Source organism: Zonotrichia albicollis, chromosome 5 (assembly GCF_047830755.1).
Source record: "Zonotrichia albicollis isolate bZonAlb1 chromosome 5, bZonAlb1.hap1, whole genome shotgun sequence".
Lineage (NCBI taxonomy): Eukaryota > Metazoa > Chordata > Aves > Passeriformes > Passerellidae > Zonotrichia > Zonotrichia albicollis.
Window position 1 is genome coordinate 10,241,335 of NC_133823.1, and position 26,177 is coordinate 10,267,511.

Sequence of the window (26,177 nt, forward strand, 5' to 3'; positions counted from 1 at the left end):
TCTTTCTGTCTCTTAAACAACCCCAGGTTTTATTCTATCAAAAATAGGGAACCTTCTTAGAATGAAAGGATGTTGGACCCAATGACCCACTGTAGTCCCTTCTAGCCTCACCCATTCTGTTATTCTCTACATTTAAAGTTGTGGCAAAATGACAAGAACATAGATTTTGAGAAAATTTCCTGCTCAAAGCCCATGTGCCAGGGAATGGCTCTCAGACCAGTAGCTTTGTGGGTCTGCAAAAGAAGAAGCTTTTGGGCAACAACTACAAAAGCTTTTTGTTTATAACATGTTGTTTATAGTCAGAAAGAGCAAAACAGGCCCATATGTTTTTCTTGTGGCACTCTGTACAGAATCTATAGAAAGCAGAGCTTTCTGGAAAAGGAAAATGCTTTTTAAGACATACAGAAACACATATGTAAGAAACAAGTGGGCTCAGAGATGGTTCAAGTTCCAATTGACTGTCTTCATTGTTTATTCCTGAGCCTGGGCTAGGCATCTCTATAGCATTGGGAGGGATTAATCTTGGTAAAATATCAGCACCTGTGCATCTCCTGGATGGCCAGGTGCCTTTCAGCATCAGTGAAGAGACTCTTCTAGGTATGGTTTGTCCCAGGTGTCTGAAGTGATTCACTGAATTCCCCCAACCAGTCCTGTAGCAGACACTCCCTCAAAGGCCAGCTGAGAATAATTGGCTCATTTGAGTCTGAGCAGACCTCAGGACATGTAGAACCGGAACTTCCCAGGATGGCTCAGTCACCTTGACTTCATTCTCTCTGCCTGTCGGCTTGGGACTCTTATTTAAGCTCAAAACAAGAGGTAGAGCTCTTTTCTGGTGTGTCTTGTGCTCCTTACTGGAGTGCTTTGTTGGTGAAGACTTGGCAAGACCTCTAGTGGCTGAGCTGATCTGCCACCACCAGCCCATTCTGCCCTCCTTCAGAGCTGTGGCCATTTCTGGCCCAGGATTGCCAGACCCCAGGGTGTGTGTGCAGCCTTGCTCCTGCTCCTCCAAACAGGTACTGCCAAATACATGTTGCTAAGATAATTTTTCTGCTGAGTTAGTAAGAGTTAAAAATATTTAGAATATCACATTTGGCATTGCTGAAATACAGTTGTTATTATTTTGCCTTGATCAAGGAGACAAAAGTAATATTTAAAACTTTCATTTGAGCAATTGTTATAGAAAGACTGTGCAAGTATAGGTTTATTCCAAGTATCTCTGTTGAGTAGTATGTATTTATAATGAGGGTTTTTCAGTCATGAAGAGCAATGCTAGAACAGTCATCCTGTTGTGAAGTTGCTGTAGGTTCCCTACTGAAACTGCCAACAGGTCTTTGGGTGGTAATAGAGATGCTATTTATTTACCTTGAAGCAGATTTATTTTTTGTTCATCTAATATTTTTAAATGGTTTCTAAATGGCACTGTCACGTCATGTGTGGTGGAAATATAGCCTTCCTGTTTAATTTCCAGTATGCTGTGTGACTGTCCTTGCACCTGTTGCTTTGTCCAAGTGTATGCTGCCCATGATAGGGCCTTCCTCACATTTCATTACCTTGAGGTTATTTCTTTGCCAGAATTTCCAAAGGAAAGTAGGAGCACCAGTTTGTCTGTAGGGATGGGGAGAAGTGAATAGAGCTGCTGTCCTGGGTCTTTAGTGGTGCTGAAGTCAAGGGGGCATTACTAGTGAAATGGGGCAGAGAACAGGGAGTTCAAAAAGTGAGAAAGCTGGCACTTTGAGATAAAGACAGTTTGATAGGTAAAGTAAGAAGTCTGTGTGAAAGCAAAGCAAAACAAGGAATTCATTCACCATGCTCCATTGGCAGACAGGTGCTCAGCCATCCCCAAGAAAGCAGGTTGTCATCACACCAAGTTATTTCTTTGGAAGAAAAATGACATCACTCTGAATGTCCCTCCCTTCTTTCTTCCCTCAATTTATGTGCTGAGCTACCTTTGATGAAAGGCTGCCTGCTAATAAACTCTCCTTATCCTTAAGGCATTTCTCTTAGGACATCCTTTGAGATTGCTTGCCTATTTCATAAAGCAAACATTTTCAGTGTTTTCCTATGATCTTACGTGCTTGCTCTGTCCTGGCTGTTTATCTTATGAATAAATTCTAACAGCATGGTCTGCTTGATTGATTTGTAGGTGCTGCTTGCTATTTTGTGCATGTGAATATCCTAAGAGGCATTTCTCTCTAAGCATAGTTATGCAGGCAGACAGACAGGCTTCTGCATCAGCCTTTTAGCCTTCAAGGCTGTGACTCTTCAAAGTACTGGAAGAGAAGTTGGTTTTGGTATTACAAAAAAGAGCAGTGGGACCTACCCATTCCATTTAACATTTTCCCAACAAATGCTTCTGTGTTGTTCTGGTTTTGTATTTTGTGGCTTTGTTTTTTGTGGTAGTGAATTTCAGTTTTGGGAATGTATTATTGGTGGTTTTTTAGTAGTTTAAAGATGACTTTTTTTCTGCTGCATGGAAGCATCACATAGATATGAATAGCAGGGCCTTGCACAGAGAAATTGTATCCATCATTTTGCACCTTACAAAAATTTTGTTGCCTGTCGTGATGGCAGATTAAACTCAGATTTCAGTTTTCAAAAAATGATGACCATGAGATTTTGGAGGAAAAACTTCAAAGTTAATTGTTTGGGCTTTTTTTTCCCCTAGGCCTTGAGAAATAGAAGAGAGAGAGAGAATTGCTTTTCTACTGTTTTAAACCCTTATGCTTCTTTTGGAATAGATGCTTGATTCTTGAAAACTGCTGCCTTTGTTGTTGTTTTTACTGCCAGGCCCATATTTTAACAGAAATGCTACCTTAGCAGGTGCTGGCCCCTCTGAAGCTCTGCAATGAAACCATGTCTCTCCATTCTGAGGAACAGAGAAAGTTAGAGGGTAGTGAAACCCAGTATAGCATTTTACCTATGCTCCAAAGAGAAGCTGGGAAGGCCAAGGACATTTTAAGGAAGCTGTATAAATTGAGTAAAACCAGCTGAGTAAGAGGTAGCTTTGATTTACAGCTTAATTTCTTCTAAGGGTTAGTGTTTTCTCAGACTTGCAAGGATTTTTTTTTCTTGTGCATGTTGTATATTTCTAGCCATTCTTGAGCCTTGTGCAGCTGTATTCTCTTCCAGCTCCCCCCATCCAGGGTCTTTGTTCTTATTTGTTTCATCAGTATGCTTTTCCATTGCCACTACCTGAGGCAGAGGGAAGCTGAATGAGTTTCACTCCTAATATTTTTCCCTCTGAAGATCCATTAATCTTGGTATAGCTTTCCAGAGCAGGTGGTAACACTAGTGTTGCTCTAGCAGTCTTGTCTCAGTAAGAAGCTGTTAACTGAGATGGCAAAATGAGCACTAGCAAATTGATTCTTTTATTTGGGAGTACTGGGAATGAGCCTATAGTTCTGTTTGTAATGATCAGCTGCATCATCTTGGAGCGTATTTCTCTTCAGAAAGTGTATTACTCTCTCCTGGCCACCATGTGTAGGTTTGGGCACCTTTGGGCCACAGGTGAATGGAAAAAGTGTCTGCCGCTGGCCAGGAGATCCCACTCCATAAACACTGAGACAAGGAACAGAAAGCAGCAGTTTGTGTGTAACTATGCTCTTCTTAAAGCAATGGCAGAACAACTTGTCCCAAATGGTAAAATTAATTTTCATGGACTCTGCCTAAAGTAAGATCCTTAACTGGTTCCATAGTAAATAGACTTCCATTGGCTATCAGAGTGGGAGCGCTCTCAGTGATATTTAGTGTAATCCTCCCCATTTAATTCATTCACTGAAGCTACAATTCAGTATTTCTGATGTCAGACTTAATTCCCATAGCGGCCATTGTGGCCTCAAAAGCATTGAACTGTGGCCTTGCTGAATGTATCAGGCAGAAGAAATAGGGATAATCATCAAGGAGGAAAGTGTATATTTATACATGGATCATTGTCATTGATAATAGCTGAAAGGAAAATGCAGAAGAAATACATATGGGTTTTAATGAGGCTTTTGAGTAGCAGTTCTCTAGCCACACTGCAGGAGTAATTACTCATCAGAGATATAACTCAGGGATTACCCTAATGCAGTTTTGTAAAAGTGAATGAGACCTCTTTAAAAAAACACCCATCCCTTTAATCAGTGTTTCCCTTTGACAGCAGGTGCTTTAGCCCTGCCAAGACATTTTTACTATGAAGTCAGCTCAGCATCAAAGTCCTAAATGATGCATAGGATTTCACGGCTAGCTCTGTGGTTTAAATGTTATGACTGATCAGGGCAGAAGAAATGCCTTTTCATTTCACTACAGGAAAGTCTCCTGTTGTGTGGAAAGAAACTACCATTTTTTCTCCACCTTTTCCTCTTCACCACACATCTGAAGTTTTCCCCCTACTGTTAAAGCAGTTCAGTCTAAACAATAAAGCACCATAGGCAGGCTGTACAAAGATCAGGCCAGTTCCCATGTTTATTAGCCTGAGAGTTCTGGGGTTTAATAATGGCCAAAAGACAGGCTTTTCTTGCAGAAAAGGGGGTGTCAGTAGTCTTCAACCTTCAGCAGTCTGCCTTCTCTAACAAATATCCCAGTGGTGGTATCAAGCTGTGTGGTTCAAAACTTTGTCTTTTCTCTTGGATCAGCTGAAAGAAGCAGATGTCAGGAGTGTTTCTTTTCACACAGCCTAGGCCTCAAACCAAGCTAATGCTTGGGCTTAAGCTGTGGGGCATCATGTCTTCTGGGCATGCAGAGGGGATGTGGCCAAACCTTTTGTTACCAGGGAGTGTTGTGAACACCAAGGGCAAGAGAGAATTGCTCTATGCACTCTTGAGAAATGACGAGTGTAAATGGAGCAAGGGAAGCTCTGAGTGGCACAAGACATTCCTGTATGGTACTGTAGAGGGGAAGCTGCCTCCTTACTGCTGTTGCTCATCCCTTGCCTGGCTCTGGAGATGTGTTAACCTGGCTGGTACAGGGTTAGTCCATGCTGGAGGCCAGCAGAGCAATCGGATTGCCCTGGGGATTGGTTTTTCTTTTAATCTTTCACTTCTGTAACTTCTAATAGGAATGCAAGGGGTAGAATGTTGTTTGTGTGGGGCCCAAAGTAAGAGGGATGTTTGTTTGAGTTAGTCTAAGAGGAAAGATTCATGCTTAAAATAGAACATCTGGGCATGACTGAGATGACATTTCCTAACAGAAGATTCAGTGTTAAAGGGATATATTTAGAAATGGTGGGGGAAATGGGACATGTAGATTAATCTCTATTGGATGTTTATGAAGTGTGATAGTTTTATTTGGGCAGAGGTGTGACAATTATCAACACCAGCCCTGTTTATTAGTTTTGAAAGTAGATCAATAGCAAATTGGAATTCTGTTTATTTTTGTGACTGCTTTGCTGCTGCCTAACAAAGTGCAGCAGAACACACCTACTGGATGGTCACACGTAGGAGTTATGAGGAGAGATGTGCATGTGCACACTTACTGCTGTTAATTGCTTTCATGAGATGAACTGTGTTGTAGTAAGGAATTTTCAGAGGAGAATCAGGAGGAAACTCCCATGGTAAAGGAAAATCTAGTGAAATGAGTAGGGTTCAGCTGATGGATGTGGTGATAAGGGAAGCCCTGTGGTAAGGTGTGGTCTATTTAGCAGCTCTATTTTAACTGACTTGAAGCTTTTGCAAGAGCTGGGGAAAACATTTCCTTCTTATTATTCTTTCTGAAAGTTGCTAAATATGTACAGCACTGTCCCAAACCATGAAAAGCATTCTGCTCTTAAATTGTTGTCAGGGATGATGAGAGCAATAAAAATCATGCTGTAGCAAAAATAAGAGACCAAAACCTGTGAGTTTTTACTGGCAACACTGCCTAAATTTCTGGTGATACAGGTGGAAGAAAAAAAATCATTGGAGATGAATCTCTAACAGGCAGCTCTTGGTTATGCACATTATACTTCTTTGAGAATGGCTTGGCCCCTGGCAATGTGTAAGTTTTGTTGGAGATTACTACTATTATGCTCAGGATAGATATATCTTTTTGTTCCTTTGGTTTTGCACTTTATAACCAAGCCCCTGTGATGGGCAAGATTGTAGTTCCCATGGAGATGGGAGCATGCTCTTGCCCCATTCTAGGGACTTGCTTCAGCTGAGCTCATGGAATGAGTGCTTTGCTTGTGAATGCATGAGAGGTAACACTCCTTGTTACATGCCAAAAAGGGAGCAAAAATAAAGCTAAGATATGTGTAGTTTGCAAACCACTTTGAGTTTTGTGGCAGCAGCATGAATGAAGGTCTTTTTGCAGTGGAAAGATGCAGGATTCAGCAATTGAAACCTACCATTTGGTGGTTGCCTGAAGAGACTGAGCCAAAATCGAAGACTCTGACCTTTACTGATACCAGCCTAGCATCCAAACTCAAATCCCTTGGCACATATTCATCTCTGCATGAATGTGTACTGAGAAAGGTATGAAATATCTCACATTACTAATAATACTCTAATTAAAAACAAAACTGAGGGAAAGAGTCCAGGCACAGAGAAATGACTAATTGCCTGGAAGCTGTTAAGAAAGCATAATGATCCTGATGCAATTAATCCATGAGAATTACTGGCTTTTAGATTCTCCCAAAGGCCCTTCTGCCTTTGATTTTGCCTATTGCTGGTCAGCAGGTGGAACATGGTATGCTGTACTTGTCAATTTTCTGTTCTGACTCCGTCCTTGTGAACTTGTAGCTGCCCAGATGAACTGTGATTTGTTGGAGAGGTCTGGAATTCTTCATGTAGATGACTTCCAAGGTGACAATTCAGCCTGAGGAGAGGCGGTCCTGCATTCTGCGTTGAGAATTTATTTCTCAGGAAGCAGAAGCTGTGACTGATGACATCAGTGTTGCCAGGAAATCAAATGAGCAACCTATTACCTTTGGATTTGTCTTTTAAAGCAGAGGCTCTAGCAAACTCTCTCATGCCCAAGAATTGATATGATGGTTTGTGAACTTTATTTGGCAGAGGATACTGTCAGTCATATAAGCAACATACTTGGGTAATCTTGGTCTTGCCTGGTGAGGGTTCTGTAGTTAGGTGTTTTTAAAACATCCTCTCAGTAAATGCATTCACTGGTGGGCAGGAGGGTGTCAGGCTCTAACCTCATCTGAGGAATAAGCCAAATTGAAAAGGTTTTTCTCAACATCAGAGTTGTTTTTCTCAGAGGAGGAATGGGGAAAATTTCGCTGGTAAAGTTGCTGTGTCAGAGGAGTGCAGAAGATAGTGAAATAGGAAAATACAAATAGCATGGAGCCAACAAACCATTTAGCTGAAAGTGTATGAAAAATAAATACTCTGCTGTAGAGCAAGTAGGATATGGCCAGGACCTGTCTTTCCTGTGACCTACAGGATTTTAAGAGAAAAGCTTCAGAATTTTATTGGCATTGCCACTATTAGACAAACTTTTCTTTCCCTTCTCCCCAGCCTGGGGTCAGCTTTAAAGAGAGCATTAAGTGAATGGCTAATGGAATTAAGGGTATAATAATAGAAGGATATAGTGAGACAATTGTATTAACAAGAAATAAATCATGTTGAGTGTAAGGTAAGTGTTATTTAATTGATTGATGGGAAGGATGCTCTGTAGTTCTTTTTGTCTTCCCATCTACAGTAAAAAGCCAGAAGGGAAAAAGAGATAAGAAAATTATGCAGTGGGGAGATAAATTATTCAGAGAAGATGGCCATTTTGTGCTGACATCACTAATGTGAAAAAGCATTAAATCTTTGATACTAGTTGCATTCCTCAGAGGTTGTGGTGGCTGCACAAGATATTAGAGATTACAGCTAGAATGCTACTTCAGCTTCCCTGGATGACTTAAGTGGCTTCCCAAGGTGATCCACTAAGTGAAAACTCAGCAATGCCTGTGGGTACCAGGCTGCTCTGACTTTTGTAAAATTTACATTATTCTAGTGACTTCACCAGCTCCCATGTTTTATGTAATATGGCCTGAAGATACAGGCAATGTGTGTAGAGATGAATGAAAGCTGGTGGCTATTTTAAGTGTGGAGCTTACACCTTACATCTGTATAATTTCACTGAAAAGGGGGAGATAGGAATGCTAAATATGAAGTGAAGCTTTTAAGGCCAAATCTTTCTGTTCTGTAAATAATCTGATTTTACAAATGGAAACATGGTGTCAAGCTTGCACCTTTTCGGGACCTGATTTTTTTCAGTCAGAGAGTGGAAAAAATTAGGTCCTAGCTAAGACGCAACTGAGATGGAAACTTTGACAAAAGGCAATTAAGAGTAACTACTGAAGGTCTATAGAGTACGTGAGTAAAATGAAAGCAATGTGAAGGAAGAGAGGTCATTTCATGGCCTTTTTTTTTTTTTCCAGTTGAGAGCTTTTAAGCAGTGCAATTAAAGTGCTTTTCATTGTCAGTAATTCAGCAGGACCCTTTGTGTGATGCAAGACCTTAAATCTAACCTCATTTTATTCCTCAACACTTTAATCAACTGTTCTCCCAACAATTCCCCCCACCTGTTCAGCGCCTGTGTGTGCTGCTTTTGCTGAGGTCAGAGCTGCAGCAGGCAGCCTGCGCTGGAGGAGGTGCCCGTGTGGATGCTCACCTCTGCTGCTGGGGAGACCACTTCAGGAGCCTCGTTGCTGCACTCATGTGCTGTGCTCCCACAGCTTTCCATCAGAGGCGCTGGGGTGTCTGTTAGGTACAGCAGGACTCACTTCAGTAGAAAGAAAGAGTTTAATAGGCTTTGAGAATTATTTGGAACCTTTAGTGGTGTGAACACTGCAGGGAACTGATGTGAGTATACGAGTCACTGAGTTTAGGCTCACTGTATTGTCACAGAGAGGCTGAGGGAGGGGTGGTGACCCACTGAACCTTTCAGGCATGGTCAGCATAAGAGGCTTTTTACTCTAAATAGGGTAACCCCTGGCTTCTTGCACCACTTAGGCAACAGATTTCACAACCCTTTAGTGAGTGTTAACAACTGGGTTAATGTCTCTTAGAGTTCAGATATCTGAATCAATCTCGCCAGGCAAATTGAGCATAACTGTGGTGTTGCTGTTTGCAGCCAACTTGAGATACACATGAACATGCACTGTTTTTTCAAATGGAACAGGAACCTGTATAATTTTTAAATGCTTGTGTAGCTCTCAAATAAAGCAAACCAGAAGTGTTTTCAAACACTTAGTTTAGTAAAATACAGTAAAAATAAAGCAGAGGTCTCTAATGTACTTTTGAAAGGCAGTCTCACAAAACTTGCTAAGTGAGCAAGTTTGGGTATTGCTGTTATCCCTGAGGAGGAATTGTCTGTGGTGTTGCTGTCCTGTAGCTTCAAGAACTCTCTAAATGCCCACCTTTGCATTAGTGGTGTCCTGTGGTCAGCCTGTCGTTGACTTGTCAGTAGCCAATCACACCCATTTTTGACCAAATGGTGTCATTTGCTGTAAATTAATTTACTTTTGCCATTAAGTGCAGACGGTATGTGGTCAATTCAATTTTGTCCATTAGAGACAATAACCGTAGCCAAGCTCTTTGATGCTATTCTTAGTTCACCCCTTGGGACTACTCTACTTACATCTCCAGAGGTCCTGGTAAATTTATATTATCATTCCTTGTCTAATATTCATGATTTGTTGTCTTTGCTTTAATACATGGATAGTTAAGTCTAAATGCGAAGGCTCTTGCACAGAGTAATCTCAGGGATGTGAAAGTTCTGGGAGGAGTAGAAAGCAGAGTGGTTGTGTGTAGCAAATCCAATACTTGTCTAGTTTGGAGAGTGGTTATTTTTGTGTCCCTACTCCCAGCCTGACTGAGGTAACTGGTTTTACCACAAAACAGGGGGGGCTTCTTGGTTGCTCGACATGATTATAGCAGAAAATATATATATGTATTTAGGTATTCTACTGATGGAGGTCCTACTGCAGATAACTTTGTAAACCCCTGACTTAAAAAAATATTTATTGTTAAAGTAAAACAGGGAGATTGAGACGCTTGTGATGCTTGACTCTTCCATGGTTTTGTCATACATGGGTGAATCTCCATTTACTTTTGGCTGCTTTTAATTGCAAAGATTACTGGCAAACAAGGAGAAAGAAATAAAGTGAAGAAAATGTCTTTGCAATCTGTCCATCTTTACTCATTTACATTCTTGTATAGACCCGCACAATCAGATTCCCTAGAAGTTGTTCTTTTCTTGTACCCCTGTGACATGATGAAAACAAGTTGTGTTGCTTGTGCAGATCTAGAGATGCTGAGTGCTGCACACACCCAAGACTGTTTGTTCTGGCTTAACACAAATAGCCAAGTGCTTGGTTTTGGTCTACCAAGCAGTGTCAGTGCCTGTTGTATATTATCTGTTGATAGTGTGTCTGTGTAGTAGGTAACTTACAGAAGTCATGTTTTCAATTATTGATTTAAAGAGGCTAGAAGCCATCTTGAAAAGCACATAACTTCTTGTGGTCATGAGTTCACTTTTTCTCCTGCTTGTCCAGTTAATGAGCAAGCAGTTTTGCTTCAGTCCTCTCTGTAATAATGTGAGCTATGTGTTTCTTTATAGGGCCTTGTTATTTAAAAACTGGATCAGGCACTGGCTTGACAGAACCTGATTAAGTGGAAGGCAGTTGTGACATTTCTCTTGGGCCTCTAAAAGGAAGGAGAATGTGCCCAGCATGACACAGAAACAGCACCTGTACAGGACACAAAGGTTCTTCCTCCAAGACCATGTATGGTCTGCTCTCCATGTGATGTAGGAACCCTTCCTACAATACTTCATGGCTGTATTTTTGGCTGTTTGTGTAGAATTAAAAGGTGGTGCAAGGTTTTATGCATTGGTACTGCTGCACAGTTTTGGACAGATTGAAAAGAAAGATTTGGACTTCCAGTTGTGAACCTGCAGCACACAGAGGGATGGAGGAAATGCTGTGGAACATGGAAAAGTGTTAACTACCAATCTCTGAAAAATAAGAAAGCAAACCTGATTTAGGTGAGACATGAGGAACAGAGGCTGCACGTTAATAAGAGAAACTTGAAGAGATGAGAGACTACAGGAAAAAAATCTTCCTTACTTTGGTTTAATGCAGTATGCTAGCCTTTTACCCCTTGAGGCAGTAGGACCAGTGCAGGTTTGGGTCACAAGTGGAAATGAGGTTAGCAGTCTCATGCTAATCTCTAGTGGATGTTTGCCTACATTGTGAAGTCATTGTGTCTTATGGTAGAAACGGCCAACAGTGTTTTCAGGCAGTCTGGAGGAAGTGGGTCTGCCTCACCAGTTGTACCTGTAAAAAAACCATAATCTTTGTTCTGCTTCAACCTGATTCCCAGGTATTTTGTCTTTTTGCTGTCAAAAAACCCCACAAACAACCACCTGACCCTGCAGCAAGGCCTACTGTAGTGCTGTCCAAAACAAAGGAGGTCTGGAAATTATTGCTGTGGCTGAAATATGACTTTTAATCTATGTACTCTAAATGCTTAAGCCAGTGATGGTGGAAGGCAATTCTGGCTCTCCAAATATTATGACTTCTACAACCAATAGTATCTTCAAAGTAGATGCAGGAGGCCATCTGAATGGTTGATACTTCTCAGTGAATGGGATGGCCAAAAAAAGAAGCTGTAGGAAATAAGAAAGCAAATAATAACTTTGACTTTTAAGGAAAGAAGTAGAAGAGTAAATGCTGCAAAAATGGGAAAGGGATGTATCAGGTCCATCACCTATGGATAGATCAGGGATGTATCTCCAGGTGACAGTCTTCATATGATGGGCTTTAAAGGGGATTGTTGTTGATCCTGAAGGGTCTGGGGTGGAAAAAAAACTCAGTTTTGCACTCTAGCATTTGCTAATTCACAGGATGGAATTTTGGGGGAGCTAAAGTAAGCTTATGAGTTAGTAACTTGCTCCGTCTCCTGGTGTGTATTCTTTTTAAGAAGTTAGGGTAAAATTATCACAGAATCACAGAATAATGAGGTTGGAAGAGACCTCTAAGATCAAGTCCAACCTATGCCCTAACACCTCAACTAGACTATAGCACCAAGTGCCAGGTCCAGTCTTTGTTTAAACACATCCAGAGATGGTGATTCTACTGCCTCTCTGGGAAAAGCATTCCAGTACTTTACTATTCTTTTGGTGAAACATTTCTTCCTAATATCCAACCTATCCCTTCTCTGATGTAGCTTGAGACTGTGTCCTCTGGTTCTGTCAGTTTTTGCCCAGTGAAAGAGACCAATCCCACCTGTCTGCAACCTCCTTCAGGAAGCTGTAGAGAGCAATAAGGTCGCCTATGTCAGTGTTGATCGGTCTCTTGCTCTTGGTTTGAAAGTGAAGAAGTGTAAAGCCAAAAATAAAAGGGGAAGGGAAAGAAAAAGGATTTCCATGTTGTGCAGAGTTAAAGCTGTTTAAATATCTGTGTCTGTCTGTTTAAATGTCTGTAATCTGCTCTATTTCTAAGCTTTCAATTCACCCATTCCTTAATTTAGCTACATGAATTTCTTCTTATACCTTGCCTGGGGTCTTTTTCTTTAACTGCTTTGCAAAATGCTGGAAATAAGTTGTCCTCTCAGGATAAAAACTCAGGGTGCCTCGAAAATGTACCTGCTGCTGTGTTAAGTGGTGTAGTTCTGGCTCTTTTGATTTCTGCAGCCTGGGGATTGAAGTGGGAGCTCAGTGGGCAGCCTGCCAGCAGGAGGGGTTGGGCAGGGTTTGGCAGTGCCTGCTCCTGTGCTAATGGCCTCAGGGTTTTAAATTCCCCCAGCTAGCCCATGGTGGGACCTTGTAGCCCTCTCCCCATGGGCTGACTCTGAAGTCACAATTGCCATCTGCCAGCAGTTGTGTGGGCCCTAGGTGGGAGGTCAAAATGAGGCTTAAAGTAGTTTCCCTGCAGTTTTGCTCACTATTAGTTTGCAACAGGTAGAGGTTTTTTTCTTCCTTAATCTGAGAAACTTCAATTTTCTTTTACTGATAACAGTGGTTACCTCAAAGTGTAGAGCAAAGACCGGATCCCCTGTGTTAAACACTTAAGTGGCTGATGTGGAGAGTTATTACCACAGTGGGACCCTGAGTCTCCTCTTGCTGTCAGGAGCTGTGTGTTAGGTCAGTGCTTCTCAGCCCTGGTTTGGGGTTATTAGCTCAGTTGCTAACTGCCTATATCAGGACCTATTTGTTGGATATTTGTGCATCCTGATGATGAAGATATGCAGATTGAAACTTTAGGAGGATGAGCTGCAATTCATCACACTCATTTCAGATGGTGAGTGGGATAGAAGGAGCTGAGTTCTTGGAACCAGGATATGCCCTGGGCAGCACAAGGGTATGCTGCTGGAGGCTCCTCTATGCTGGCAAAATGTGGAAAACCTTTACTTTCTTCCCCTATTCTTTGTTCTCTTTCTGCTTTGATATCAGCAGGTATTCAAGCAGCTGACATGTCCCTGCAGGCCTCAGTGAGGAATGCAATTAATTCCCTGTAAACACTGGTTTAAGAGTACTTGTAGAGATTCTCTTAAATTAATCCAATACAGGGCATGGGTGGCAATGACAAGCCTCATACCTCTAAATTGGTGAGACTCTCCAACAGGAAAGTGTTAATCAAAGGGATTGACATAATTTTATAAATTATTATTGCTGATAAGCATCTACTGTTTTTTTTAATGGACCAAATGGGATAAATCCCCCTGATTTTTGATCCCAGGGAGAAAAGTCAACTTCTCAAAACTTTGCCCCTATATATAACTTTCAAAATTCTAAGTCACGAGTCTCATGAAAAACGTTTGTTGGCAAATCACTTCCAGTAAATGCTTTTGTGCCAGATGTTTGTTTGAAGGGTCTAAATCTCATTCTATGGTGGCTTTTCCTGTTAAAATCAGAGTAGCTGCATCTGGTCTAGGAAATAACTAATCCAAGTCCTACCAGATACTGGACAAACTATTCCAAGAAGAAGCCTCAGATAGTTTACATACCCCTCCCTACACTTTCAATTTTCTTTGTTCTTGTCCCTAGACATCTCCTATGTCTAGGAGGAGTATCAAGAGCTTTGCTTGAGCTGTGCCTTGGAAACACAGGAGGCATTGTGTCCCTTGGAATCTGGGGAGATCCAGCTAAAACAAATTTGGGGTCGCCTGAGTAGCCCTGTTAACTTTGCACACACTGCAGGAGCCCTTGCAAAGATGGAGATGGCAGCATGATCACCTCACCCTAAAAGTCAGTGATGGGGTTAGATCCTTTCTTCTTAAAACAGTAGTGTTTGAACACTGAGCATTTGTCCATGGCATTCCATTATGCCCCAAGTTGAGGAAGCTTTTTGTGCTTTTTTTCCTGATTGGAAGTTTTTATTGTGAATGTTGAGACTATGAAATGGATGGAGTTTGTATATTACACTTACTGAGTTGGATAGTAATGGTATCTAGTCTAATGGCCTTTCTGGTTTTCTCAGGGAAAACTGAATTTGCACTGGAAATGGACAGAGTTATTAATTGCATGGTTTGCTGCTCAAACTCAGAGCAGGCTTTCATCTAGACAAATGAAAGAGATATGAATCCACATCTATCTTCTCCCTACACATTTATTTCTTTTTCACGTATGTGGAGCCAAGAGCAAGAAAAAATATTCTTTTAAAAGCTGTGAAGTGCCAAATTATGAATGAAGCATATGTTATGAAAAAATATGGATTGGAAAGTAACAACACTGAGCTGAAAGGAAAAGGCACTCTGCAGAGAGGCAGCTAGCAAGGACACGTTGCAGAAACAGTAACCAAACAGAGACAATAAATATGTCTTACCTCCCAATCTGTCAGCAGAACTCTGTCCTTGCTGCCTTCTCCCTTAACTCCCATTTTGCTGTGGACTCCTGTGGAGGTGCTGCTGTCTATCCAAAGAGTTTTGGGTGCCATTCCCAGTAGTGGGAGGTGAGCTGTGCATGACAGCTGCCCTCCAAGAGGAAGTTGCAATTAACACTAGGGAGTGTGCAGCTGGATGCTGTGGAGCTGGGTGTATCAGTTCTGACTTGCAGAAGTTGTCTGCAGCTCTTGCATGCCCTTGGAGGAGTCAATTTACTGCTTGGTTTACATTCTTTGCCTTTCAAGCAGAAGTGGTAGCATGCATCTGGTCCTATTTTCCAATGCTTTCAGAATCCTCTTGCATAGGTGAGGGCCGTGTAATGAGAAAATGAGATGGAATGAGGATCTGTTCACTAAAAAGTTACAAAACTGCCCAGAAAAACTCCTAAAGGGAGTTTCTGTCTTTTTGGGCTTGGATGCTGACACAAAGCAAACCTTTATAATTACAAATCTGTAATTAATGGAAGTTCAGTTTAGACCTTGTCATAATACTTAGATACCAGAGAGAAAAACAGAAGCCCTTAGTCCAATAGTGCAAATATTGAAGCCTGGATTCTGCTGATACTCTTTTACAACTTGGTATTTTATGTGAAATACTGGGATGCTGGTCACAAATTCACTGGTAATACAAAGTTCTTGCCTGCTGTTCCTTGGAGGCCAGCAGATAAAATTTCAGGGACCAAGATTTCAGTATATTGAGGGAGATTCTAAGAGTCTTTGAGCAAAATCAATAGACTGCAAAAAGGAGGAAGAATATTTTTGTATTTTCCTGAATTTTTACAGGTCCCTGTTGAACTCTCACTGGCCTCCTTGAAGCAAAACAAATAACAATCAGCCTGCTGAGACTCTAGAGGTAAAATGACAACAAATTTTGTTGCTGTGAAGGCTGCCAACATGCAGCTTTAAAATATTGCCAAGAAAACTAGATAATCAAATCTTGTTAAAAGGGTTATTTAAACACAAGGTGAATGGGTTGACCAGATCAGCTGAAAGTCAACAGTTGTGTTTCCATTGCACTGCTGAATTAAGGTCATGTATTGGCCCCTTCCTAAATCTTTGACTCCTGGGAGTGCTGGGAAAAGGCTTGTGTGCCTTTGCCCTGCTTAGGTTGATCTGCTTTTGGACAAATGAGATGTGCTCAGCTCCTGCAGGTGCCATTGAAAGCTACCTTTTTGCAAAAGGCAGGGGGTTTTTGGCTGACTGAACTTCCCTCAGGAGAAGCTACTGCACAATGCCAAGATTATGATGTCTGGCTCAGCAGAGGGGTGAATCATCAATTGCTTTCCCAAACTGAACAAATCAGGCTCTGCTGCTTCTCTTCCACAAGCACTTAAGTTCATTCCCTAAAATGCAGCTGCTTACATTCCACCTGCCTATACCTCACCACCTCAAGCATCTGCTTGGTTTTGTAAATCACTTTTCTGATAATTATTGTAAGAATATTTGAAGAGCTGACATGTTGCTAATGTGATGAGGTCTTGGATGGGCAAGAGATGGGCTGTCCCTGACGCTGTTTTTCAAAGTTCCTCTGTGGGCCAGAGAAATGTGAGAGAGTAGTTGTTCTGGACTGAAACAGCAGGAGAACAGATCTGTGTGTTAAGAGATACAGCATCTGAATTCACTGCATCCCAGGGGAATTTTTTTGGTGAGTGTCTCTCCCCAGCTGGCTCCATTCCTCCCCTCACACAGCCTCCTGCACCCACGATAATCATCCACCCCTGGCTATTAGAAGCTGTGCAAACAAATGACAAATCTCTGGGTGCAGGAAGTTAACAAGAGGCTGATCAGTAGCTTTAGTTATCTTTCCTTCATGTTTATTGCAGTCTGCTGCAGTTATTTCAAAGGCACTGACATTGATCGACAACTTCTATTAAGGCCCATCCAAGGCAGCTGGATTGCACAGATACGTTAAATAAAGCAGTTATTGCTTTTCATTGCCTTTCCATAAAATATCACTGCTAAATAGCTTCTGCCATCAGATGCAGTTAGGTTACATGGTTTTAATTTGAGGGACTGCTTTATAACACTGCACAATTGACATTGGTCTTTGTTTCCCCTACAATAATGATTGTGTACATCCTGGAGAATTGATGAGCTGTCTTCTGAGGCGGGAGGGGGGAGCTGGGAAGGGACACCCGCCTTTGTTGCTCTTGCTCTTTTTTATACTTGCCATGCTTGTCAGTTGTTTGCAGCACAGACAGAAATAATGTCAAGCAGGGCCCCTTATCTCAGGATGTTGTAATGTAGCTGCTGTAAGCCCTCGCCTGGATACGAGATAAGAGCAACCTTACAAGCTTGTGGGGGAGCGAGGAGGGGGCCCAGCAGTGCCATCACTGGGACAACAATGGCAGAGCTGTCACTCGCACATTATGGCTCTTTCTGGTGCCAAGGAAAGATATGTATGCTGAGTGGTGAATAACAAGCACAAAAATAAAAGTCTTGAATGTTCATCTAATAATGATGTATTTGTAACAGGATTATACTGCCCAATGATATTCTTTTTTTATCTCCTCAGTAAATGGTGAGGCAGCTGTGTGCTTTGGCAAGGCATGATGTCCTTTCTTTTGTGTGCTGCATATTAATCCTTTATTGAAGTAATTAAATGTGTGCTTAATGGCAATGAGCTGGCAGAATGAACGTACAATTGAATTAGCAGTTATGATGGGGACCATGCTACAAGATGAACTAAATGCAATTACTGTAGGCATTTTTCTCCAAGTTGAATCTGGCTGCATGACATGACTTAATTGCAGGTTGTTAGACACACTGATCCCATAGTGGTGCATGTGAAGGCAGGCACAGCTTCGGCTCTCTGTGTATCTGTAACACACATATGGGCACTATTCACTGAGAAATTCAGTCTGGTGTCCATCCAGACTCCTGAAGGCAGCTCCTGGTTGTGCTGAAAAAACACAGATTAACAACCAGACAAACAAAAACAGAGGAATGCCAGTGCTCTGCTGCTGGGGGCATCTGGTGCAGGCTTTGACCAGGTCCTTGTTGCTTGGGGATCTTCCCCTCTTTTCTGCTTTTTGAGAGAATACTTGCTCTTCCTTGAGGAGAAAGAACAGGTAGTAGTCTTCTGTATAGTCCTTTTCTCAACATTGGTGCCTCTGGTCAAACCCAGCTCTCAGCAGGAGTACTGACCAGCTTGTCTGACCCCAGCAGGACATCTCTAGCCTGGCAGGAACACAGTTTGGGAGCTGGTGTTTGGAAATGCTTTAGAAACAAAAACTAAAAAGGCAAAGCCATTAGAAGCTTTTATTTTTCAATACTGACCAAGTTCTACAACATGGCCCAGAGCTGCATCAGGACAAAGGTAGTGCTAAAATTTAGGATGTGGTAAGTTGCTGAGATTTCTAACACTAGGGGGACTGTAACTACAGCATTGCAAGTACGGGTTTTACAGCTCTTTAGTGATCTAATATGTCAAATCCTGGATTCCCAGAGGAGTTTTGTCACTGGTTCAAAACTGAGCTAAGCTTCAGCTGTCACCAAGGGAAGATTTGGTCTATTTTGGTAACTATAGACACTTGGTCACTGTTAGCAGCACAAACATCTCCAGTGTCAGGGCCTACTTTCTTTTACCGGCGCACAGAAGGCAAGAAGTCCTTCTTGTCCCATGCTTCTCTGCACTCTTAGTGCTCTGTGCCTGCTCCAGCAGCATTGCATTCCTTTGAGGGAGGCAGACTGAGGTACAGGATCTGCCAGGCAGCATCCTGAGTGGGGAATGTATTGTGGCCCTCTGGCCTCAGTCCGGAGGCAGTGCAAACCTTTCCTTACCTCGGCAAGAGCTCCTCTGCCAAACAAGTGCATCCCAGAGTTTAGCAAGTCCCAAACTGCCAATGTCCTGCCATCCTTCCAGGAATGCAAACATTCCAGGGTGTCTCGGAGTTCCTTTGCAAAGGACTTCAGATCAGTGTTTTGTTTGGGTGCCCGACTCTCTTGTATTGTCTGCAATTGAATTTCCAGATTGAGGAGAAGATGGTGGCAGAAGTGATAATAAAGCTGCTGGTATAATATGTAACCATGTGTAAGGTAAGCATTCTGGTCACCGGGACTCTCGAGGTTTATTTTATAGCCTTCATTCTCTTTGGTGCCATAAATGAAACCCTATCATCCCTAATGACCACAATGACTTTCCTCGATCATGTTATTGCTACTTTGGCACATTTATTGCTTTCACGTGCACTAATGGATGGGTTTGGATATGTTAACAATTTATATATCATTTGATCCTAAAAAAGAGCCACCTCCCACCAACCAAACTAACTTAGCCTTGAGGATTGAGTAGCTTTTAAGGAGTATAAATGAATTTAATGCTTTCGAAAGAGCTTCTGTAAATTATGAACATGACACCTATTACATTAAGCTGCATTAAGCATTAATACATCTTCATTACTGGCAGGTTGCCCAAACCTCCAAGGTTGAAAAAGCTGCCTGAAATGCCCAACGTGGTAGTCACCTAAGCTGAGATTTATGACCTCTTTTTGGGCAGATGGGACACCCTGACTCTCAATGTGCTGCATTTGCCCATGAAGAAATGTCTTTGGAATACCTGTTGCATGATGGGTTTTTTTTCCTAGAGTTTTGCTGGCCTATCTAATCCAAATGTCAGACTCTAGGTAAAAAGGTGTGATAAATCTTGTGGAAGCTGCTACAGAAATAGAAACTGTCTTCACTAAGCTTTTTAAGCCACTGTTAGTGGCAGATTTCTTGGCAGATTTTTCTAACCACTGGCCAAAAATTATCTCACTGAGCATGTAATAGTAATTTCTTATTGTAAATCCTTTCTGCACTGTAGGCACCAAAAGCTGGAATTGCTGAATTTGTTTCCAATGGTTTTGGAGGAAGAAAGTCTAAAAAATAATCACAGTACATTAATGAGAGCCTATTCTACACAGTCAGAGAAAGAAATAAAAGTGATTTTAGTGTCTTAAAAAGCAATATCCATTAGACTCAGATTTGGCTAAAAGTGGACTGAAAGGCTCTTATTTCAACAAGATGTACAGGCTCAGGGGAAAAAAACCAAGTTAAATGCTTCTGACATTGTAATTGATTTTATGTGGTACATTTATGAGACTTTCAATTCATGTTCCATATGGGATTTAACACTGAGATGTTATTGCAGCTTCTGAGACTGTTATGTTGTCGTTTTGAAGGAACAATTTGGTGGTTCCTCTGCTCCCAGAACAAGTACTGACTAGGGTTCAATGTTTTCAATGTTTACACCTTACCACAGAGAAACACTTTAAACTGGAGACTGTTTTCTCACAGGTGGGAGAGCACATAGCACATCTTGGGAATTTGAGTGCCCCAGGATGCTGTTGTGAGCCTCATGTTGGCAGAGAGAAGGTGGGAGTGGCTGCAATATTGAGACCGCAATCCAAGCATAAAGCAACGTGGTCACTATATGAGATGGAGATTTAATGGATATTGTTCATGGTGTTGGAATATATGAAGCAATAAATTGCTTTTCTGGGTGATTTAATGCTGAAGCAAGGTTGAAGATGTAGGTAACTGTACATGGTTTACTGCAAATACTAGCTTTACAGAGGTAAATGTAAAACCTAATAAACAGCACAAAAGGGACAGAAAAAGAAGCCAACCCCAAAGCCTTTTAATCAAAATAATATTCAAGGTTCAAAGTCAAGCTCTCAGAAGTTGAGAAATACAGTATTTAAGGCAACCTATTTAAATTACATGCTCTGGGAATGTGTGTGTATTTGTGTGAGGATATTTTTATATGGGTTTCAATTATATAAACACATGTTTATCTCTTCCACATATTACCAGCTTCAGTGCACATCATGAACCATGCACAAAGTGTTAAACAACTCCACAATATTTCTTCCTGTACTGATGGCTCAGTGCCAGAGGTTATGTAAACCTTGCCATAAATATGCATTTAATAATTTCCTGATGTTGTTCTTTGTGGTGACTGTCACTGCTGTGGACAAATATTAATGAATTGCTTTTCTGTGAAACAGCCAACTAACATACTTACATCATTGGGCATAATTCACCAGAAGTCAGTGAGAAAGTTTGAGTGTTTGAAGTTAAGCACATGCTTAAATATCTCTGGGATCAGGGCCTCGAATGCCTTCACTGGATTAGTGGCAATGTGAAAATGAAAGTGAATTGTAAATGACACTAGTGGGCCTTATTTGAAATTGTGAATCTTACCAGTGTGTCCTGAAAAAGCACATTAAGAGGAAATACTTACACATACAGAATTTAGGCACCTGCTTATGTCTAACTGGAGATGTATCTGCTGTTTCTTGACTTGTTTGCTTGTTTTTCTTTCTGTTTGCAAGCAAACACAAGTGATGGTATTGTTGTTTGTTCTCTTAAGTGAAACTTAATTCAAAGGGACTTCAGGTTTTAGGAAGATTATCCTGGTTCCCTCGGTGTTGATGGCAAAATTCCTATATTGAGAAGTGTGATGTAAGTCCAGGGCAATGTCCCTAAAAGGTGATATGCCATAAAAGCTTCCTTCCTGCTACAATGTGCATTCAGTGAAGCTCTGTGCCTTTTCCCCCCTCTAAGAAATTTAGTGTTTCTGAAGAAGATACTTCTTTACTTTGTTAACTCATGTTTGTAGATGGTTCAGCTTACTGGGTGTTTCAGAAAAATAAGATTTGCTTGTTTAATGTCTTTCCAATTTTTAACAGACTTTTCATAAACAGTCATGTTAATTATTTGCCCAGACCTTGTCATAAATGAAATGTTTGCCAGAAGAATTAACTCTACATTTGCTTTATAATTGCTCATAATTTCCTATACATTTTAAATTGTAGAAGGAAATACAGTCTTGAGCCTTTTTGGCTATTGTAATGTTCTATTCATAAGCTGGCAGTAACTATACGTCAGTATTGTGCAAAAAATAAAGAATGCATCTACTAGCTTCAAAGAAATTGAGAAAATATCCTTAACTATTGAATAGAATAACTGAATCAACTCTAATATTGATGCTAAGAATTCACAAGTGTATCTGTAAATGGCGGATCAAGTTCTTGGGGTTTCCCTGGAAGCTGGAAAAGGCTGTATGTAAGGTTAGGATCTCTTTTAACTGCAGGCTTGTATGATAATTGCATCCCAACCCAAAAGTACATCAGTTTGTTTTTTGGGGTTTTTTTTGGCACTAAGTGCTGCCCTGACTCTAAAAATATCAAAGATATCATAGTTTGGTACAAGAAATAGTTCTTCCTTTTAAACATGGGAAGAGAAAATATAGGTGTGTTTAAGGCATGTCAACTGCTTCCTTCTCACTATCAGCCTTGTGTTTCCAGATGGTTGATGCTACAGTAAAGAGTTAAGCAATTTATTCTCTACTTAGCTTCACAGGGAAATTTGGTGAATGTACAACACATTCCCTGGCTTAGTAAGTACACACAAAGAGTTTTGCAGCTTTCGAGGCCTGAAATTCTTTCTTGGGAATGGGTATGAGATGGATAACTGTTTATAATGCTGGAAATGTGTATAGTAAATTCTGTGTATATGTACACATGACATATATAATTATAATTATTTCTTTATATATACACATGTGCACTCTGAAAGATTAGCATGAATTAGGTGCTAAACTGAGTTTTAATGTGACACTGTACCTTGTTTATAAGTATCCAAGTGTTGTCAGTTTAATTTTCCATACCGGCTAGTGATTCACAGTGACCTTATGCAGAAGAATTTAACATAAAAAATAAAATTTCATGAAAGAAACCTTTATAAACTATGTGATTAGCAAATATTAAACAAAACACTGTACTTCATGGACATGAAGTTGCAAATTCTAAACTCAGAAAGTTAACCATATTTAAGTATTCTCTCACAAATAGGTGCAGGAAAAGATAAAGAGTTAGCTGTTGTCTTTAAGCCAAACATCTGAATGCATTTTGCTGTGCATAGAGCAAACACAGGGTGATCTTGGGCCCTTTGTGTGAGCTCACTCTCACACTTCAGTATAGATGAAGACATCTGAAGTGTTGGCTTGTGTTGTTGCAGCTTCAGCCCTAACCAGTGGGATGCCAGATGCACTGAAAACATGTCATAGTTAAAACTGTATTACTTGATTATTTTAATGCTGCTTGAGCACAAGTTTTCTGGGACAGGGACCAGCTTGATGTCTGTTTCACAGCTTGAAGTGGATATTGTTTCTCTGTTGGGTGAGTTAAGTAAAAAAAATGCTCTGTTATTATAAGTAAGAGCTGCTCTGTCCCCATGTAGCCCCCGTTTGGTGTACCTGATTGCTTTTCATTACTCAAGGATAACCTAAATGTCAGAGGTGAGTTCAGTTTAATGCAGCAAGATGCTTGTAAGGTTCATGGGGCTCGGTTGCTTGTAATGAAACCCTAAATGACCTTCTTGGTGTCTGTCTATGACCCAAAGAGCAGGGCAGCAACTGATCTGATGACAAATTTCAATACTATTTGATTGAAAATTGGAAGGCAGGTACAGGAATGAACTCTTTGCATAAATGGTTTTGCTGCTGGTAATGTCCAAGTTACTTCAGTTGCAAAGCAATGCTTGCCCAAGATGAGCTAGCAGGGAAAGGAGCACCTTTTAGAAAGAACAGTTGGCCTCAGACTTGTACATGTTATAAATGTGCTTACAGTGTTGCTCTCTGTGTGTACTTACCTGTGGTCAGCTAGAGAAGCACAGACATCCTGCTGGTGAATGTGCTTCAAGTAAACCCTCAGCATCTGAGGGTATGAGTTTAGTCAGTTCCCTTTCCCTTCCAGGTTTTGGGAGGAAGAGGAGTCTGGCCCAGAGCTGTGTGTGGTGTGTCTCTGCAGGCATGGGCTCAGGGATGGGATATGAGGGGAACATGAAATGGCTGTAGGCAGTGCTCCCCCATGCTATGTTGATGCCTGTTGTGTTTGACCATTTCCAGTGCTTCCCAACAGGAAGGAAAACTTGAAGTCAGGAATGTTCTGCTGAGTCAGCTCCTTGATTTGTAGCTGTGTTTTAATGGTTCATCTGACTCCAGGGTCAGAGACATTTGTTCTTTCAAATCTCAGTAGATACAGAGTTTTCTGTCTTTGACTGATTTTAGCCAGTATACATCCAGCTCAGGTATGAGGCATCCTCTTCCTGTTCCTATTAGACAATTTGTTGCCATGATTGCTATGAGTTTTCTGGATGATATAACTACTGAAAATTTTAATGACACTAAGATTGCTTTTACGAATGAGCACTCAATGTGCCATTAAAATTGTTCTCTCACTGAAAGACTTCATACTTGAGAGGCTGCTGTATCCACAGAGAAAAAATGGCTCAGACACCAGCCAATGAAGTCAGTAAATCAAAATAAATAAATGGAAATGCCAGGGGCTATGAGCATGTACTTGATGCAGTTCAGAGCAATTACTGTTACCTGAAGGGTGGGAATCCATCATGTGGAAGCAGCCCTACCTGTGGGTGGAAAATCTGCTCAGATCCGTGTGGTTCCAGTTCCAGTGGTGGCCTCTCAGCAGGAGACATTACCTCTGAGGCCATAGCTTGAAAGTCAAACTTGAATTTTTTCAAGGACTCCAGTTATTTCTTGACTTGCTATTTTTGCACAAGCAGCCCTCTCCCACTGCAAAGTGAGGATCCTAACTTCTGTCCAGGAGAGATGTCATTTTCTTTGGACTACTGAGCGCAAATAGATCTTGTAATGCTGCTCATTTGCACCAGCCAAACATGTTCTGCATGTAAAAATGATCAGGAAAAGTATGTGTGTTGGTGGAGTGATTTTAAATACTGCTGTTGAACTAAAGTAGAATTCCTTCATGTATTTCCTTGTTTGGTATAAATGGTGGTATGAAATTCAGCCTAATTTCCCCAGAAAGAAAATCAGTTGACCCTCGCATTCTTAAAGGCTGAACTAAAAATTTGGAGGCTTACATCAAAGCTCTGTAAATAAAGTGAGTAACACTTTGGACACTTGTGGTGGGGAGCGGGAGAGGAGGAAATTCCCTCCATAACGAACACCCAAGTATTCAAAAAGAAATGGCTAGATTGAAATATCTCACTGTTTTTCTTCTCTGGGGCTCCATGCTGAGGATTTTATTTTCCTTTGCAATGCCTGTGCTGCTGAGCCTTTTTTTCAGAGGTAGGCTGATGTTAGCACACTGGAGCCACTAGCAGGTTCACCAGAGCAAGTTTATTTGTAGTGTGGGCTGAGTTGTTTTTGAGGGTACCATCAGGATTCAGAAGGCTCCCCCAGTCTTCGGTGGCACTTCAAAGGACTGGAGCTGCGAAGGGGTAGACGTGCTCCCTCACAGGCTCTGGGGTGAGCAGTGGGAAAGATACAGGTTCAAAGGTAGGAAATGGGGAGCATTTGTCCCAGGGCACTGGTAGTGAAGTAGGCACCCTGGTCTTCTAAATGTGGTGGAGTCTGGGATCTGCAGGACGTGAGAACTCTACAGGCATTACTCAGGGCAGCCAGGCAGCTCTCCCTGCGTTGCTACCTCGTGTAATTCTTCAATCTAGCCAGGAGTTGAGGAGAAAGAAATACAATCACTTTTATGATTGTTTTTCCCCCTGAGAGATATAAATTGAAACCATATAATTTGTCTTAGATTTTCTCAGGTATCATTTTAGATTTTGGGAATCTTTAAGCCACCCAAAGCTCCTTCCTTTGTTAGGCCAGTCTAAATAAACCTTAAACTTGGGGTAGTTCCTTTTTCTTGATCTCATGGTTTAGCTGAGTGCTTAGGTTTATTAAGGATGAAACCAGTGGTAGTATTTAGTCTTAACTGCTTGAGACACTATTAAAAATTGTGTTAAAGACTAGCAAAGGTGAGCAAAACCTAGGTTTTCTTGCAAACATGATCAGAAGTGCCTGCTTTTCTAAGATTATATCCTTAATAAGTCTGGTGGATACAGAAGAAGGCCCATATCTTTAATTTAAGGATTGGAAGCTTGTGAACAAGTATTAAGTGACTTGACCAAGGTCATTCAAGCAAATGGTGTCAGAAATAGGAAACTGATGGCCAAACAACATGCTTTCATGCTGTAGTAATGAGCTGTAGCTAAGAGTGTGGCCTTGATACCTTTTAACTAAATTAACTCAGCCCAGGAAGCTTGTTTTGATGGGTTTTCTGTCAGTTTTAATTTTTTTCAACAGGATTTTGCTTCTCGACCTTTCTCTCTGGAGACTTCTTTCTAGATCAAAAGTCATATTGCAAACTTCATCAGGCAGGAGAAACAACTGTGTGTCCATATGGCGCAAGACATTGGCAAAACCTCTTTTGAATTGGATCCAGATCAGGACAGGCTATCTGGGTATGCCATGAGGTAGGCAAATACTTTAACATCCACTGATAAAACTTCTTAGGAAATGGTCATGTTTCTCATGAGTGTTCAAAAGGTCAGTTACCTCTTTTTCTGGAGGTGATGTAAATGT